The sequence below is a fragment of the Paroedura picta genome, chromosome 2 (genome assembly GCF_049243985.1).
Source record: "Paroedura picta isolate Pp20150507F chromosome 2, Ppicta_v3.0, whole genome shotgun sequence".
Lineage (NCBI taxonomy): Eukaryota > Metazoa > Chordata > Lepidosauria > Squamata > Gekkonidae > Paroedura > Paroedura picta.
Window position 1 is genome coordinate 118767834 of NC_135370.1, and position 20808 is coordinate 118788641.

Below are 20808 nucleotides of genomic sequence, written 5' to 3' on the forward strand. Positions count from 1 at the left end.
GAGGCTGGTATCAGACCATTTTAACCATTGAAAACGTTTCTCTGTTTTCATGCTGAAGACTGCAGGGTATCTCTCTCAAGATGGTTCTGATAATCTTTATATAATTTATACTAAATGCATTAATATTCTGATGTCAGTACTTGATTGCTTATTGGCAACCATCATGGCAACGCCAAAATGTTCACCTTTTCTCCATATATAATTCCCAACTCAGGAGGATTAAAACATCAGTGCTCTTGCCACAATAGTCACAGCTGTAATGACACAAGAGTTGTACCAAGCCTGGAAAAAGAACAATAAAGAGACAAAGCAATTGGTGCAAAGAAGCACTTGAAAAATTGGTTTTAAAATCTCCCAGTTATTCCCAAGATATTTTGAATACTTTCATTCTTCAGGGAAAATTCAAGAGCTCCAAGATCATCATTTTAGTAGGGACAATTTGATGCTCATGCAGCCTTTTCTATGATTAGATATTTTATGGAGGACAAGCGTAAAATTGCCTGTATTAAAATATGATGTTCTATTGAGAAAGTTTCTCCTGCAGTAGCACACATTCAGAATTAGGGCAGCTTTTAAAACAACCCTTTAAATAAATAGTTTCCTTCATTTTCCCACAAGTAGCACAGGGAGCAGTGAGAAGTCATCCATGATTATAGAGCACAGATTAGCCTACATTCTTGCCTCGTTCTTCGGCCTTGCACTGATACAGTTTGCCTGGTCCCATAAGATTAGAAACAGAGTTTTGCAGATACACTGGGAGGTACGTGTATCGTGTGAGAATGGATATGTAGTGCAGTATATACTCAAACGGTGCTATCTCTTACCCTGTACATACAGTACAGATTGAACTCACTAGCAAGGTGGGCTGCACATGATTATTGGGAGCAGTCTTCTTCAATTTAGCGCAATATCATGTGATTACAACTTAGTGCTACTGAGCTTTTGCTGTTTTTCTTTATGTAAAACCTATACCTTCTGACCATATGATACTGAGTCTGAAGAGTATAATCAAATTTGTGCTATATACAACCATGCATATTATTATTATTATTATTATTATTATTATTATTATTATTATTATTATTATTATTATTTTGGGGGTGGTCAGGAACCAACTCCTGACTAATTAGCTGGAAGTCATCTTCTAATCTTACATCCTGAATACTTTGCTGCCACTCAGACTTTTTCGCTTTCATGCTGCTATGCTGTTTTCTCTAATGTACAAGTTCTCTTTTAGTTATGAGAGAAGCACTCATACAAGGAGTTAACAATCAGCTGTCTCTGCCTCTAGTTGCCTTGTGCTTGGGTGGGGGTGGGGGCACAAGGTGCTCTCTCTTTCCAAGCTTGACAATTTGTTTCTTAAGGTGAGGAGGAGAAATTGCCTCTCATCCTTTGGGGGAAGAAGTTAAAGCAAACAGCAGAAAACCTGGCATGGAGATTTTGAAAGCAATGTGTCAAATGGTAGCTCATCTGTAACCATTAGTGCCTTTTATATTTGTGAAAAGGCACTAAGGGAGGAGTACTGTCCAGCTCGGAGTCTGGGACAGGTTTAGTGTCCGGACACCACTTCCAGCTCAGTTGGCCAATCAAAGCTTGCCACCAGCAGATTGGGTTGGCCCCTACGACACCTGCCCCCAGGAGCCAGCCACAAGGCATGCTCCCAGCCTCACAGCCAAATGCTCCCCGGCTGCAGAGGGCAGTGGACCTGTGGCACTCTGACCAGGCTGCTGTTCCCAACGCCTGCTGGTGTGGCTACTTGCCACCAAACTCACCCACTGGTCAGCGGAGGAAGCCGGTCAGCGGAGGAAGCCACCACCCTGCTTAGCCATTCAGGATCCCAGGACTGCTGCAGCCAGCCAATCCCACCACTCTGGCTGCTTGCTAGCCCGGCTGCCTGCCCACACTGACACCTCACCATGCAGGTAGGGCATCACTGCGGCTGCTGTGCCCTCCCCCAGCTAGCACCCGTTGCATCTCTGGGTGCTATGGCTACTCAGTAAAGACTTTTGAAAAGTGTTTCCCTCCCCACCACAGAATCATAGAATAATAGAGTTGGAAGGGACCTCCTGGGTCATCTAGTACAACCCCCTGCACTATGCAGGACACTCACAAACCCATTGCACATCTACCCCTTAAGGCTTCACAGAATCAGCCTCTCCGTCAGATGGCTATCCAGCCTGAGTTTTAAAAAAATCCAAAGATGGAGAACCCACCACCTCCTGAAGAAGCCTGTTCTATCAGGAACTTCTTCCTAATGTTTAGATGGAATTTCTTTTGAATTAATTTCATCCCATTGGTTCTGGTCCATCCCTCAGGGGCAAGAGTAAACAACTCTGTTCCATCCTTTATATCGCAGCCCTTTAAATACTTGAAGATGGTTATCAAATCCCGTCTCAGTTGTCTCCTCTCCAGGCTAAACAGACCGAGCTTCCTCCCAACCTTTCTTTATAGGTCTTGGTCTCCAAACCCCTCATCGTCTTTGTTGCCCTCCTCTGGACACGTTCCAGTTTGTCTACATCCCTCTGCAACTGGGGTGCCCAAAACTGAACACAGTATTCTAAAGTGATGCCAAACCAGAGCAGAGTACAGCAGTACCATCACCTCCTGTGATCCGGACACAATACTCCGTTTGATAAAGCCCATTTGCCTTTTTAGCCATGGAGTCACACTGCTTACTCATGTTCAATGTATGTTCTACTAAGACTCCTAAATCCCTTTTGCGCATCCTACTGTCAGTACAAGTCTCCCCCAACCTACAATCATCTGTACACCGCTCCAGGAGTGGTATAAATAAAGCAGTAAGGGGTATTGGGGGGGGGCAACGATTGGCCCCTTGGCCCTGGACTGACAAGCGGAGGGCCAAATCAGGAGGCGCGGATGCCGATTGGCTCGTTGGCTCAGGACTGACAAGCCTACCCCCCAACATGGGCCACCTTCGGCCCACGGGCACCATTACCACACTGCCCACTGAAATACTGCCCTCCCTACCTCCAGTCCACGCCACCACCACCTCTGATGCACCGCCAAGAGCCGCTCCCTCTGCCTGCTGCACAGGATTCAGCAGCAGGCCCAGGCAGGAGGGATGTGCATTTTGCCCTCTGAACCACTGGAAAGCTGCCGCCTGCATGGCCACTGCCCCACCCACCTGGCCGTTGCTGGAGTCCCCGGGAAGCCCAGTAAGACTCCGTGACTCCCGATCCCCCCCCCCAACCAGGCCCAGCACTACTGACCCACCACCACTGCCCGCAGAACCCACTGGGAGCCGACTCCTGACCCCCCCAACAAACCCAACCAACTAGGCCCGAAACAGGCCCTGCACAACTGGCCCAGCTCCCGAAATAACAATCCTTATGCCCTGACCCCACCGCCAACAGGATAGCACCGCCCAATGTGCCTCCCGATCCCCCACTCCCCAAACCCAAAAACAAGGCTGCCCACAGCCCCAGCACAACAGCCCCCACAACGCGCCCTCCACTTGCAGAAGGAACCTGGCTTGCCCCCCCCCCAGAGCCCAGAATGCTCCACTCACCATCCTGAACGCTCTCCCCGCCACTACAGCCCCCGGCCCACAAGCAATGAGAGCCTCCCATCCCATGGTCCTGCCGTGCACAATGACATGCCTTCACCCTGGTAAGACCCCACTCCGGCAGCAGGATCCATGCTCACGCTGCCTGCACTGCCGTCCAGCGCCCGCTCTGGGCCCCCACAATACACTGCCCACACCGCCTGCCTGCCCTGCTCACACGGCCTGCTCGCCCTGCCAGCCTGCCATCCACACGTAGGCTCTAATGTTGCCTGAGGGCCCATTGCCTCCCAAGCACCCCAGGAGTTGCATGCCAATGCTGCCGCCGCTGCTGGAAGAACCCAGCCAGTCCTTCTACACACCACCGCCCGACGCTGCCCAAGGGAGAGCAGTTCTGCACCCTCCCTCACTTCATAGACCTCCCAGAACCACCGGGAGCCTGCTCCTCCCACACACACACAGGAGAAAGAGATGCCGGCGGGGTAGGGGGGCCCAGGATGGCTGCAAGGGGAACCGCCACAAGGCAAGCCAAGCTAGCACCCATTGCATTATGATATACAATGGGCTTTGAATCTAGTTTTAAAAGAAATTGTTAAGCATTCCCTTAACTTTAAAACAAGAAACACTGGAATACAAAATGCAAAACCCGGAAGTGAAGGCCCTTCTCCTGCCAGAAACCTATCAACAGAGACCAATTAACAGCTCAAACAAATGGAAGAAGGGGGAGAAAAATCTTGGCAATCCAGGTTTTCTCATTAGCATGCGGATTGCTGCAACTTGGATGATAACATCCAAAGGGGTAGCAGGTTACAGTAGATGAGCGATAGGGATGTGAGTGTCCTGCATAGTGCAGGGAGTTGGACTAGATGACCCACGAGGTCCCTTCCAACTCTATTATTCTATGATTCTATGATTCTATGATTCTATCCCAGACAGAAGATAAGTACAGAGGGCAGGAGCAGATGTTAATAGCAGGAACAGATGTTAATAGGATGAGGATTAAAGAGATACTGCTTCAAATCAAAATTAAACTGTGAGTGTAGAGAGAACCCAAGCTGCAGCTGTAGACAAAGGAGACCTTTCTTCTACCCATTTTATAATGGGGAACTAGAAATCATTGCTTTTGTTCCCAACCAACTTGGAGGGAAGAGAAGAATAAGAAGCTTTTTCTTATCTCCATTTTGCAGTGTCACTGAGTAGCTATTTTTCTGAGGATTTGTGGATCAGAACTCAATCAGTTGTGAATCACCCTTTGACCAACAGGCAGCTTCCAGCTTGTTCCATAGCTGAGTTGCTTGATGCAGTTCAAATATGCCAATGATTGGCATGCAGGCTTATAATGAGTGTTGAACAAAGTAAATTCTAGTGCTGAACAGGTTCACTCTGTGGCATTTTTAGACTTGAACCCAAGTACTTCCTAAATCTCCAGCAGCAGTTTTTTTTTTCTTTTTTCTTTTAAAACTCATCAAAGGAGAGGCCCCTTTAAACAGTGTCTGGACAGATACTTTTCATGGATGGTTAAGGCTGCTACTGTATGGTCCCTTCCAACTCTATGATTCTATAGTGATGGCCCAAGGTAATGGCAGCAGATTGATCTATAGGAGGGTGGCAAGTCAGAGGACGTCCTCAATCAACCCTTTACAGCGGCAATCACAGTGCGATAAATATGGTGAGTGCCCCCACACTTTTCAGGTTCCCCATCAGACTGGATGCTACAGGCCTTCAGGGCACCTTTTTATTTTTCCTGCCACAAACTGAGAGGGTTTACAGACACAAGTGGCCCTATTATTAAATTTGTTGAAGGGAAATACCACACAGACTGCCACAGGGACCAAAGGTAGGACGCATCAAAGAACATGCTATAAGAAGGCCCATTGTTTTTCTTTGTCCCACAAATCCTGTTCCTCAGAGGACATCTCAGCCCCTCTCCACAAAAAAGGGGATGAAGGGTTTTTGCGGTTCATTCATCAGGGGCACAGCAACAATTTCAGCCAACTCCAAGAGAGCACCACTAGAGGACATCTGTAGATCAGCCTCTTGGGTCATCTTTTCTACATTTGTTAAACATTATGGAATAGATCAATTCGATTCTGTTGGTGCAGCTTTTGGTAGGAGAGTTCTACAGCAAGTTCTGGATTTGTTTTGTTTGTTTGTTTGTTTTTAGTTTTCTCTCAGCCATGAAGACAGCTGGATGACTTCCCACTGAAGGAGAACAAAGTACTGGAATCTACATTGTTTCTTCTTTTCAATGAGGGGAAGAAATCATTTCTCCTCCAAGCACAACAAAATGAATATATGTATGGATGTTTAAGGACCCGGACTATAATATGACTGGAGAATCAATTGAATCCAGCATGGTTTAGCACAACAACAAAAAATCATAGCCCTGCCTGGAGGAAGAATGGGCGTGACCCAACCAGCTGGATGACTTTACCCCACTGAGAAAAGAAACCTTCTGGTGAGTTCCAGTGTTTTGATTGAACACTGTTTTGTCTTGTGTTTCATAAAGGATATTACAAGGAATATATTTAAATATATGAATGTTGATAATCTCAGATTAAGTTTCTGAATGTCTGGGAAACTCAGGTATACTTACAGTTTCTGAATTGCCATTATTGGTATTCACTGACATATAGCTGATAAGTCAGGAAACATATTTTCAAATGTTTGTGATTTCTGGGATTCTTAAACTATCCTTATTGTGCCAATATTCACCAGTTTCAGACATTTGCTACTTGTTGGGATTCCCATGTGTGTAATATGCTTTGGTATTGTTCCTGTAACATGAAATATTGGCACAGTGAAAACAAGTGGAAAAGTCTCCAGAGAAGATAAAAGGGAGAGGGAAGAATGTCCAGTGATGGCAGATGTTTATCCTGAGGGAAATATTTGTGAGGCATTGTGACTTCTTAATAAAGAATTGTGCAGGATCTTCTCTGACAAATTGTCACACTGCACAAAGAAAGCCAAAACACCTGATAACAAGTGGCAAACAATTATTGCTAGCTTTGTTAGTCACTGACACGCCATTAATCATGAGGAAAATTTCTCTGACATGGACTGTAGACTGTAACTATAATGTGTAATCCTGTGGGAGGAAGCTTCTCAACACTTGTTATTGAAGTGATTACTTTTTAACCAGTGCCTGCCAACAGCCATGTTGCTTGTACATCTATCACCCTGGAAAGGGAGAAAAGAGACAGGTTTATAAGAGTGGACATGTAGTTCCAGCACCATTCTCAGTTCTTTAAGAAATCAGGCATTTTATACTATTATTGCTATTTTATATAACAATATATGTTATATGGAAACAATTACTTATGTAGAGAACCTGCTAGATGTACTATGTCATTATTATGTATTTCAATAAGGGGGTTGATTTTTGTTTTTTGAAACCCACATAATTTATTTTATTTTCAACCCTTCATTTACAACAGTTTTAGAAATACATATGAAATTGTATATGAAAGATTGGAAATAAAATCAATTAGGTTAAAAAAGAAAGCAAAAAGACTAAATGGCTATTGTTTTTGGAAAGCCACATCTTTTGAGAGCTCAGCATGAAAATCGTGGAGATTATTTTTAGACCACCATTTTATCATCATCCCCCATTGTTCTAAATCTAATTTCTCATGACTTGGTCTCATTGTAATCAAAGCACATGATATTTGTGATTGATTTTGGGTCACTCACCACTAAGTAATCTTAGCCAGATGGTGTTCAGAGCAGAGATTTCATGCTCACAGATGTAGGAATGTTAGAATCCTAGAACCTGTCTTCATTTTAAAAATTAATCACGGAGCTCTTTTCAGGAGCTATTAATATCTGCAATCAATCTATCAAAATGACAAGGTAACTCAAATAGGAATACATTCTACAGATTTTGCATCTCACTACTTACTGTACATTATCAATTCGCTGAGCATAATAGGGTTTTTACCATTTAATCCTCAATTATGAGTAATCTCCTTCTAAGCATTTACACCTAAGCATTTCTTTGACTTTTAAAACTACACACACACATAACTTGCAGCCTGTGAAGAGCCTCCATGCAATGTGATCCCATAATGCTAGGGACTATATGCATCAATTAACTATAGGAGAAAACCAAGTCTCTGATTGGCACCTAAGTGGCCTCAATTAATTTGAGCTTCTCATTCGTGGAAAGTTCAATCCTTTAGTTCAGTGGTCAGAAATATTTTCATGGAATCACACTTGATCTTGCATATACAGTTTGTACTTAGAAGATGATTTGCATATAGTGACAGAATGCAAGCTACGGAACTATTTTAGGTAATGAGCAAAAGTACAAAGATATTACATATCCACTACTTCATATCCCTGAATTCAGCTAGGTATTTATTAAAGCAATTGGAAATTATACATGTACGTTCATTTCAGTGGCTAAATACGGGTCACAAGCAGGACCATGTTATTAAGCAGTGCAATCAAAAACAGAGTTATACTTTGTGTAACTCTGTTTAGGGTTGCACTGCAAATGTTTACGACCTATTAACAGCTATGATCTAGCCTTGTTGCCCCCAAAGTAATGAAAGCCTATTAAACAAAGAATGTTAAAATTGCCAGGACAAGTGTATCCTGTGTATTTGAAAGCAACATTCCCGGTTTTCTCAATCTTGCAGGTTTTTATACACCTACCTTTTCTCATCCAAAAAATAACAAAAGGCTACCTTTGTTGAGATTAAGTTGGATGAAGATACTAGATGTTTTATTTATATGGCTGCAAATAGCGTGGGAATAATTAGTTGCTTAAGAAAAGTGTAATGAGCACATTATCTTGGCATTATGTATGGAATAATTAGGATTCCTGGTAGTATTATTCAGTATTATGGACTGTTCATTAACCTTTCCAGACAAGCCTATCAATGTGTGTATGTTTACACAAAACCAAAAATGTACCTAACATTTCACAAGTGGAATGCAACAAGTGAATATTAACTAAAGTAAAGGCCATACAATCTAACGAGGACCAGTACAGTGTCCAGATGTGTTGATGATTTCCTGCTGCCTTTTCTTTCTTTTTTCTTTTTGCATAATATTAACATTGACATTCAGCCTTGTTGATACATATGTACACACTGTTAATGAAGCCAAAAGGTCTTTCTCACCATTGTCCTTCACTTATTTATAACCCTTCCTATTTACCATTGTTATTTGCATACGCACAGATTGCTGTACCAGATCCAAGAACAGGTTCATATTCATCTCTTTATAAATCCAATATCAAGTGATGCTTTGCATGTGTGAGTGAGCCACAGATCTTATGTTATGGCTCAAAGTCACCTTAAACAATATTCATTAATTCAGCTGTCAAATTAAAGCAGAGAACAAGTAGATTCCTTCTCCAACAGTAGATTTGCCAAGCTGCCAAAAAGGGAGATTAATAACCTCTATAACCTAGTCATCTCAGTGCTAGTCTTTACTTTGTCCTCAGCATTTTGACTAATTTTCACTGACATAGTCACAGTCATTCTCATTATCTTCTCTTTACTAAACACTGCTTTAGCATTAATGTCACTGTCAACTAGAATGTTATCTGACTATAATGCTGTTTCTTGTTTTTGTGTAACTTCTGTCTGCTTTTGAACCCTGCAGTTTCTGCTATGTATCCTACCATTTCCTGCATATTCCTCTCTGGCCTTGCTCCTGAAGGATAAATCCTGGGGCCATAGGACTTCAGTGGGGTGGCACTGGAGAGAGGATGGCCAAAAGTGTGAATTCATTTCAGTCAACTAGAGAGCCAGAGTAGTGTAGTGATTACAGAGCAGTGGACTCTAATCTGGAGAACTTGGTTTGATTTCCCACTCCTCCACATGCAGACATCTGGATGACCTTGGGTTCATCACAGGTCTCTTAGAGTTGTCCTCACAGAGCAGTCTTCTTGGAGTTCTCTCAGCCCCACCTACCTCACAGGGTGTCTGTTGTGAGAGTGGAAGGAAAAGGTGATAGTATACTGATTTGGGACCCCTTCAGGTACTGAAAATCAGGGTATAAAAAAAAAGATTTCTTCTTCTGCAAGCATGACTCCACTGCTGCCATTTTATCTACATATAGTGACTTTTACTTTCCAAGAACTTGTATATGATGATTACCTATGAAGCACCATATAAGCTGGAATATTACAATATTACAGTGTATATGTTTACGCATCACAGATCTATCCAATCTATTTTCTTGGGGTGGGTAGTGTGATGGAGATAATGGCCAGAGATTCTTCAAAGCCACATACCTACTCCAAACTTAATTCACCCCACTCATTGCTGAGACTGTCTATACTCACCTCAAATGTCTGCAATGGTTACAATTCTATTTACACATTTAAAACAAAGTCCTTATTCTTACATTTAAAGTACCACACAATATTTTTCTCTGCCATTATTTCTTGTTATGTACGTTCTATAATCTCAACCACATTCGTCTACCTATTTGTATTATATCTAATTCTCAACGTGGCCCAAGCTGTGGATACTTAAATCCACAAATCAGGGCCATGTTTGGAGAAATGTGATATTTCTACATTGTTTGTCTCCATTATATCATAACCAGCAAAGCTGCAATACTGCAGGTATATAGAGAGGAGGAGTCCCCCCCTAAGTCAGGCAGGCACAGCAGTGGTGGTCAGTGATAAGTGACTTGCAGGCATGTCTGATGGGGTGGAAGGAGGACACTGACACTTAGATGGCTTAAACTTGGCCACAGCTTTTATTTAAGACACAAAGTTGGCAACAAAATAGGCACGGTGTCTCCGTCCCCGGGAGGCAGGTCACCCCTAAGTGCTGAGCCTCTACCAAGGGAAGTGTTTCAACCTAATATGCCAGAGAGAGGCGCAGACCTCCCCTGACACATAGGCCACCTGGCTTAGTGAGCATCCAGCTTTCTCCTATGGGTTGGACTAGCTCGCTCCAAGCTGCCTTACGATTGAGGCCCCAATTATCAAGTTTGATGCCCTCTTTGAACTACTCTGAGGGGCTCTTTCACTGTGCCATTTCTGCCTTGTAAAAACCTGTGACAAATTTATATGAACAAATTGAACAAAACAGCAAGGTTAACATTGTAATACACCAGCCAACAGAGTGCATAGGTGGGTTCTGACTGCTCACTGCCCTGCTAGCTGGGGGAAGGAGGATGGGCCAGTGCTCATTGTGCCTAAAATAGGCGTGATGAGCACGCGGTCATCACCCATGCCTATGCATGCCTCTCCTCTTTCCCTCCCACCCTCCCTGAAGCACCAAGGATGCTTAGTATCCCCATCCACCCACCCCGCCGCTTCATCACTAGAGGCTTTGGGGCCTCATTTAGTCCCCAGCCTCATTTAGACATTGATGTCTAGCCAGTGATTTTACTACACACATTATACATTATTTTTCTCAGAAGCAACCAATATGTTCCTGCTGCTGTTAAGATCCTCAAGCCCAAAACTCTATCTCAAGTCTTGTATTGTATCCCCATTTTGATTGAGGTCCTTAATAGTAGCCTGATCTAAGGTCATCTGGGAGATACTTTTGCATCCCCTCTCATGAAGACTGTGTCCTTGTAGAATGGGTCTGCCTGATTCAATATCACATATAATCTTAGAATGCCCTCTTCATGAAGTTCCTCATAGGAAATGTCTCTCAATCTTCCTGTAGGACAAAACTCATGTAAACAAAGATTATATGTCAATTCTTCAAGATTATACTAATCCTGATTACAATAGAGAAGTCTTTCTCACCTTCTTTACCATTGAGAAATCCCCAAAACATTCTTCAGGCTTCAAGAATGCCCAGAAATCGTGTGATTGTGCAGAATATGGTTAGGAAGCATAGCGGTGTATATGTTCACCAGGGGCCCATCCCCTTCCCACTCCCTCCAGGCCCATCAGTGACCATTTTGGGAGTAGTTGCTGCTAATTAATTAATTAGTTAGTTGGTTTATCCTGCTTATCTGCTTTATGCCAATAAAGGTATTGTATTGTAAAAGTTAGTTGGTTAATTAATTAATTATTCATTTTTTGTATTTATATACTGCCGCACTCCATTCAGACTTGCAGCAGTTTACAATAAAAACCTGTAAATTTGGAGGGGAGGCAGTGAGATAGGTGATCCTGCAAATAAGCAGGGTCCAAGCTACATATAGCCTTAAAGGTTAAAACCAATACCTTGAAATTGATCCAGAAACAGACTGGTAACCAATGAAGATGACGAAGTACTGGCAGAATATGGGCAATCCAAGATGTCTCAGTGAAGACCCTTGCAGCCGTATTTTGTACCAGCTGTAATTTCTGGATTAAAGCCAAGGATAGGGCCACATAGCATGAGTTACAGAAGTCTAACCTGGAAGTGACTGTTGCATGGATCACTGTGGCCATGTGTTCGTAGGGTGCTAGTAGACGTACTTTACATAGGTGAAAAATCACTGCCAGGCCTACATTTGTGATCTGAGCCTCCACTGAAAGGGAGGCATCAAAAGTCACACCCAAATTCCTAGTGGTCAGTGCAGGTGTTAGTTGTACCCCATCTAGGCATAGGAGGCACATTTCCTGATACTGTCCTCATCTGCCCAGCCATAGAACCTCCGTCTTCTTTGACATAATTATTTGATGGAGCTGTCAAAGTTCCACAGAGCCTGTAAAACAGAGCTCTTCTGCCAGGTCGTTGGAAATTGCAACTGGTGCAAAATGCAGTGGCTAGGGATTGGATGAGAAAAGGCAACAAGATAATACATATGAAGATCTTTGGGCTTCAGTTTTCATGAAAGATGGAAGCATACTTTCATGCTTTCCCTGTTCACACACATGCTACAAGTGTTACAAAACCCATCACAAATTGCTATTACCACATTCATATCATCTCCCATTATCTCTGCTCAGTGACTGTGAGGAGCCGTAATCTATTCCTCACCACACAGAGCATTTCATTCCAACAATCAAACCGAATTTCCCATTTGGCTTCTTGTATCCAGCAATAGATTCATTCATTTAGATAGACTTTTTGCATGACTTACTTAAAGCTGACATTTTGCAGCTTTATAAAGCTGTCACACTAACCCTTTTAAAGAAAAAGAAAAAGAAAAAACAACCAACAAAAAAGTCAGTACTAAGTGCTGATGACTTGGAAGCTTGATAATGGACAGCAGCTTTTTCTATCAGAAGATGAGAAGGAGGATTTTTTATACTCTGATATTTTCTACCCGAAGGAGTGGCTTACAATCTCCTTCCCTTCCTCTCCCCACAACCAACACCTGGTGAGGCTGAGAGAGTTCTGAGGAAACTGTGACTGGCCCAATATCACCCAGCATACTTCTTGGGGAGAAGTGGGGAATCAAACTTTGTTCTTCAGATTAGAAGCCACCACTCTTAAGCACTATGTTATGCTGGCTCTTATCCCTTTTAACTATTGATGGATGAGATCCTGATGCTAAGATGCTGAAGTATGAACTTAAAATATGAATTATGGGGAAGCAAGACTGGATGAATCCTTTCCTGGATACAGCAAGGATGGGAGCAACTGTTGCCAAGTGAGCAAGTACACCCAGGCTAATTGCTAGCTGGAGGGGGAAATAAGGTGTCTCCTACAAGTGCTTGGAAGTCTCACTACTCATTTGCTAATATTTGATTTGTCTATTTGGTATTTTTCTTTCAATACTGTTTATAAGAAAAAAACATTTGTTCATACCCACGTTCAGGCTAGCATCCTAGCTAGAATAGCCCTATCAAGGAACTTCAACAGATTAGGAAAAGCACACAAACATACACAACTAACACAGTAACTGAGGGAAAGGGAATATTGTACACAAAAGTGCCATTAGGAATGACAGCACAGTATGGCCTGAGAAATCAAATAAAGCAGATGACACAGTTTTATTAGTACAGGTATATATATACATGTATACATAGGTTGCAGTCATAAATGATCAGCCTCAGTCAACTCCTTAATCTATTTGCTCTGTCCCACTTTTATAAGATGAAGAAGAAGAGTTGGTTCTTATATGCTGCTTTTCTCTACCCGAAGGAGTCTCAGAGCAGCTTACAGTCACCTTCCCTTTCCTCTCCCCACAACAGACACCCTGTGGGGTGGGTGAGGCTGAGGGAGCCCTGATATCACTGCTCAGTCAGAACAGCTTTTTCAGTGCCATGGCAAGCCCAAAGTCACCCAGCTGGCTGCATGTGGGGGAGCGCAGAATTGAACCCAGCTTGCCAGATTAGAAGTCCACACTCCTAACCACTACACAAAACTGGCTACAACAAACTGAGAGGGAAATTTAGGTTCTGAGTTTTTATCATAAAGACAGATGAGTAGAATGAAACAGCTCTCCTCTGCTGCCTGTCAGAAGGAGACTCATTAGAATGCCAAAATGTCCCCCATAATAGCGTTGCCAACCTCCAGGAGGAAGTGGCAGATCTCCTGCTATTACAACTGATTTCCAGATGACATAAATCAGTTCACCTGGAGAAAACAATCACTTTGGAAGGTGAACTCTATTGCATCATACCCCACTGAGGTCCCTCCCCAAAACCTGCCTTCCTCAGACCCACTGCCCCCCCTTCCAAATTTACAGGTATTCCCCAATCACGAGCTGGCAATCTTGCTTAGAACAGAGAGGGTTTTTTTTTTGTACATTTCCTGTATAGGATTATGTACAAGCTTCCAAGTAGCATCAAAACAGTCACAAGTCACACTTCTTGAACAAATTCTAAAACCTGCATTCTCTTTGTCTCAACAAGAGTCAGTTTTATACCCTGTTTTTACAATTGCATACTCTTCCTCTCTCTACAATAGGCACCCTATGAAATACATGGAACTGAGACAGCTCTAAAAGAACGGCTCTATAAAAATAGCTCTAAGAGGACTATGACCACCTAGCTGAATGCATGTGAAGGAGTGGGGAATCAAACTCAGCTCTCCACATTAGAGGTCACCACTTTTAACCGCTACACCAAACTGGCTCTCTGCACAATCATAGATCTATTAATTGTTGAATTTTAAGAGACTGTAATTAGAAATAAGGTGGCTTTGCCTGTTATGACAGCTGCCAAAAAGTTACAGTGATTTGTACAAATGAATACAATTTGGCACAGAAGTAGCTCTGTTTGCATATTAATTATTGGTTTTCCATGATAGTATTTTGCAACCCGTCTCCTTGGTAGATGATTTTTTTTAATAGCCTTATGGCTTGAACAATTTAAGAAAAAAACACCTACTCATTTCTTTTTAAAGTCCAATACATTTACACATATAAATTGATTAGGCAGTCACACATGTTGTGCCTGCTCAAGTAATTATCAAATGATTTACCTGAGAATTTCTCTTACCACAACTCAATACTCAGTTGCAATTGATTTCCCTTTCTTATACGGAGACTGCTAATTGCCAGTCATGTTGAATTGATCTAGCTTACTAGTTTTGAGAAGTGGCAGGGTTATGTTCAAAAGTCAACTGTGAGTGCATGCTGGCATATGCTTTCATGCTGTCAGTGCACCTCTTTCCTTGGTGGGGCAATGCAGCCCCCAGAATCTTCCAAAATGTATGGTGGAGGAAAATACCATCAAGTCATAGCCAACCGATGGGGACCCTACGGGGTTTGCAAGGCAAGAGATATTCAAAAGTGGTTTGCTATTGCCTGCCTCTGTGTAGTGACTGAACCTGGACTTTCTTGGTTGACTTACCATGGCTGGCTCTGCTTAGCTTCTGACATCGGAAGAGATTGGGTTAGCCTGGACCATCCATGTAAAAAAGGCAATGTCATTTTAAAAAATGCATAAATTGTATATAAATCTGTCTCTTACATGTGCAGTTCTCCTAGTTCTACAAGAAAGGGGCATGTGGTTAGGAAAAAGAGAAATCGCCACCTATTTCTTATTAATACAAAATTGCCAGTTGTTTGTAAGAAAGTAGTTCACACTAAACAATAGGCTGTATTGATGAGGCAGAGAACAATGCTTCTGCCTGTAAAAAAAAGTATTGCCATAAATAGAATTCACTACCTTAAGATGCTTACAACCTTACAAAAAGACTAGGCAAATTCCAGGAGAGAGCTGTATCAACAGCTAGTAGCCTTAATGGCTAAATAAAAAGTTCTCATTGAGAGGCACTGTGCCTCTATGATCTGGTTGCTAGGTGAGCTGGAGGTGTGTGTGCTCTGCTTGTGGACTTCCTGCTAGAGGCATCTGATTGCTCACTAAGAGGAACACGATGTTGGACTTGGTAGGCCCTTTGTTCTTAAATTCTATTGTGGAATTCTTTCCTCTTTAGTATTACAATGAATGGTACAACAGCCCTCTCTTCTGTCTGTTCACCAAAATATATGAAAATACACTTTCATGCGCCAATAACCATGCAAACATGCCTTATAATGATCCAGATTATTGTTCCATCTAACTTATTTTAACTGCTTCTATACCAAAAAAGCTTTCTGTGAGACTGGTTAAGGGACAGCTGAAATCTGTCTTCCAGCCAAATGCCACAATTCTACTGAGTTATAAATGAATGTGAATTAGCACTGCTTTCCAAAAATCAAACTCCTCCCTGGCAAGGCTCTGGAAGTGGGCGTAAGGACTAAGTAACAGATTCTTCTAAGTTAGATGCTTGATGTCTGAATCACTGCAGGTAATTATATGCTAAAAAGCATGTATCTGTGAATAATGGGTACCGTCATACTGCCCTGGTTGGAAAGCAGAGAGCTGGCAAAGTGGCTCTTTCTCATCCTTGTTCATCTCTGACAGTAAATGGAGGTAAGTAGCTCAATAAAGCATATAACAGGTTCCATTAAAACACCTACAGAACTGAGTAAAAACAATTAATCCCCTCTTTCCAGCAAGACAATGTAAGGTGCTTTCTGGTAACTATATATCTGGGGGAATGCAGGCAAATCATGTAGGCTGAACAGAGAAAAGAAAGAAAATGAATAGGGCTCTCAAACCTCCAAGGAGCTAAAAACACCCTAAGCCAAAACAACCAAATGAAAAAGGATACAGCTTTTTTACTTACATTTTTCTTCTGAATATTTAGGCAAGTTCATTGTGTTGGGAAAAATAATCATCAAAAGGAATTTTATGACACAACTATAATAAATTACATTTAATTTGAAATACATTTAATGCAGATTGTGCTATATTGGAGGTGTGCAAAAAAGGTTACAGTTGACTTGCAGGCTGGCACTTAGCTGAATAAGACGCTACACCAGGGAATGGCATTGACATGGCCACAGCTTTATATATGCCACCAGGGAAAGAGGGTTGGCCTCCTGGGCATGAAGAAAGAAGCCCACAACCCACAGCTGTCTGGCTGCAACAAAACGTGGAATCTAATGGTGCCCTGGGACCAGTCTCCATCTGGCCAGGAAGGCCGGTTCCTTGACTCCTGGAATCTCCACCAGGGCAAATGACCTATATGGGGACCAACGGGTGTCTACCGCATTTGGCACCCAGGTCATTTGGCTATGAGTCCCTGGCCTCCCAGCTGGGTTAGCGATGCTTGTTGCCCAACCAGTCGCTTATTGTGACCTCCCAAACCTCAGAGAGTCTAACTCACAGACTGGCCTCCCTGTCAATGGGCTCCTTCTAGTGCCCCCTAATCCACAGCTGTGACAATTTTTTAAACAAGAACAGCCAAGCTGTAACATTCTAACAATAACCACTAACAAGAAATGGGGTAGGAGATTAGGAAGCTGGCAGTGGCAGTCTGGATGGAGAGATCAGGCTGCTGTACATGGTGCCTTAAATAGGCACCCGTTGGCCCTACCTCAGCTGTCTTGGTGTATGCACTGCTGGTACACATGCCCCCACAGCCCCCATGCATGTTCCCTATGACCACTGTGCCTTTTTTGGCAGGCTAGCCGCAGTGTCAATCGGCAGCCGCTCTTAATAGCGCCTACTCCTTGGTTCAGGTTGTTCGTCATTTCTAGCCTAACATACCTCAGATGATTTTTGTGAGCAAAAAATGGAAGAGAGTTACATGGAATACAAACCAAAAAATAAATGAATAAAATAACAGGTCTAATAGGAAATAAGTGCAATTCATTCAGATGGTTGTAACTGGAAAATACGTTACTGGATTTGTGCTTCCTCTCCAGCAGAAAATAGCAACTGGGAGGGAATCTAAGAGATCAACTGCAAGGAAAGATCAAATCAGTTTTGAATGTGAAGAGAACCACTGATTCAGAATCTGAGATCTTTCATGAAAAAGTACTAAATAGTTCTGCTTTTTCATGAGCCTAGTTAAGGGGCCTTCACATAGGTCTCCAGTTCAACACCTGGCATCTCAAGTTTAAAAATGGAAAAGACAGTAGGTGATGTGAAAGATCTCAGCTTGAGACCCTGGAGAACCTCAACCTTAGTAGAAAATACTGACCTTAATGGAAAATGGTCTGCTTCAATATACGGCAGCTTCATGTGGGAGAGGAAAAAGACAGCTCCTCAAATTAATGGAGAAAGGAAACTGAAAGTACTATTTCAAGCAAAAACAGAGGGCCATTCCACACGAGTTAAAAATAGCAGAAGGCTTGCAAATGGTAAACTCTACTAATTTGCCATTCCACATGACGTCGCAGACAATCTGCAACACTAGTGCTAAAACCGCTTTGTTGTAGCGATTTCCGATGAATCCAGAAAAGTGGATTCACCCTCAGAAAATCGCTACACTCCTGCCAACAACCTGCAACGCGAAAAAGACCTGTGCATTCTCAATGTAGTGGCTGCAACAAAGTCCCTCCCCCTGGCTCTCTCCTCTGAATTTCTGGTGAAGCGATCACCATTTTTTTCCCCTCGGAGCGAGCAGGGAAAACAACGAACCTGAGAGGCTTGATTCACCCAGCGAGGCTTGTCCAGCTACAGTCCCTCCACAGAAGTGCTTTAAAGCTCCCCTAAGTGCTTTAAAGCTCCCCAAGCACAACACAGCCCCTGTTTGCAAGTTCCCTTTATTTTTGGCCGAAAATCGCACCCATGCGGGGGGGGGGATTTTTTTTTCACTCGGGGGAGCATGGTAATGATGACTCACCAGCTCATGCGCCAGCTAGATGGGTCTCTACATTAGGAAGAATCAAGGCATATTTGTTGCAACATGTTTTTTTTTAACCTGTGCTTAAAGGGAAAGCGGCTTTTTGGGAGCATGATAACAACCGCCCATTGACTGTTAATTTGATTGATGGCCAGTGGGCGGGAACAAGCACAGAAAAAAATCGCTTCCTTTCTAGCAATTTCTGCGAGACTGGAAACCTGTGGGGAATGAATGAAACGCTACTGGTTTCCACTACAAATGCAGGTATGTGGAACGCCGAGATTCCACTATTTAAAATAGCGTTTCCGCTTTGTGAAACCAATTGGCAACATTGGTCCTTGTGCGGAATGGGCCAGAGTGCGGAATGGGCCAGTCTGAGAAAGTGAAACTCTGCCCCATCTCAGTCTCATGTTTTGTTTTGCTTTTCTTACCTAGCCTAGCAAGCTTTCAGAACTGGAGCTGGTAGAATAGTGCTGAGAGCATTGGAAAGAAGTGAGGTAAGAGCCAAACCACACATGACAGTTTTGGCAAGTTGGGTTGGAGTTCCCTGAATCTGACTTGTCCACAAAGTCATACAGAGACTGTTGAGGAAGGTATTTTTAAAGTTCCAAGATACTGAGTTCTACTGAAAACTGCAACATGGGTGGAGAAGGGGTGCTGCCTTTTTCTCCATGCCATTTCCCAAGCTAATATTTACATGTGAAGCAAGCTTGTATAACTTCCTGCTGGGGCAATTTTGGGAGGAACTCCTCCTTCACCCTCCTGTGGACTTTGCCTGAAGTTGCTGTGTGACTGTTGTGAAAGTCAATCAGGTCAGGGGAACCCTGACCCATCAATCCATCTAACATATTGTTTGGCTGTTAAGCAATGGGAAAGATCTCTGCCAACCTGTGGGGTTTTGTTTAGAAATCCTGAACTCCTACTTGAGAAACCCAGGAGCTAAAAAAACTCACTAGCATGCCATGTCAGGCCTCCCATATCAGTTAATGTGGGACAGTTCCATGTGTCCTCCTGGCAAGTAACAGTTTATTTCTCTTTACAACTGGAAAGGTATTTCTGCTTTACCCAGTATTTGACAAGGGCTTTGGGTGAGCGGTAGAGAGTATGAGAATTTAATCTAAATTGGGTAGACATTTTTAAAAGTTACTATGTACCTATAAAAGTTTCCTGTTTAAATACACAGGACACGCAACACAGCAACAAGCCAGATGAATGGAAACAAAATGGAATAGATTTTTTTTTAATGCATACGTTTTATATAGCATAAGCCAACACCCCCCCCCCCATTCATTGAGAGCTTTTAGTATATCTGTTGAAGCTCAGCCTGAAAAAAACATCTTGGCAATTTTGCAGGTACAGTAGGAGTTCTTTATGGAGGCTTTTAAATGGGTGAATCAGTGTCCCTGGTCTACTTACATACTTCATTGCCTCTCATTCAGGCTTATTGGAAGATGATTAGCAGTAGGAATTTTAATATCTTGTTTGCAACTGAGAAGTTGTTATATACAGCGTAATTTGTAATTATTCTACTCAAGCTTGTTCTAATATTTATAGGAGAGAAAATAAAGAAAATTTCACAATAAATATAAAAAAGTTTCCTCTTTGCTCAACAACCCCAAGAGTGGGGTAGCTATTTGCCATCCTTATTTATTTAGAAATTAATTTCATCTCGCAAAATAACAGAAAATTGCTATTCCCATCACACATGATCTAAAAAAACACTGAATTTATTTATTTTATTGTATGCCATGTGTACAAAGTAGCCAGGAGATTGGATTGTCTGGCAGACAGGCAAGAGATGCTCGGAGGCGGTTTACCATTACCTATCCCCACCTCACAACCCTGGTATTCCTTGGAGGTCGCCTTTCCAAGTGCTAGCCAGAACTGACTCTGCTTAGCTTCCAAGATCTGACAGGATTAGGCTTGATCAAGCTAACCAGGTCAGGATAACATATTTATTAACATATTTATTAATGATCTAGATGAGGGGGTGGAGGGACTACTCATCAAGTTTGCAGATGACACCAAATTGGGAGGACTGACAAATACTCCGGAGTTCAACGAGATCTGAACACAATGGAAAAATGGGCAAATGAGAACAAGATACAATTTAATAAAGATAAGTGTAAAGTTCTGCATCTGGGTCAGAAAAATGCAAAGCATGCCTACTGGATGGGGGATACACTTCTAGGTAGCACTGTGTGTGAATGAGACCTTGGGGTACTTGTGGACTGTAAACTAAACATGAGCAGGTAGTGTGATGCAACGGTAAAAAAGGCAAATGCCATTTTG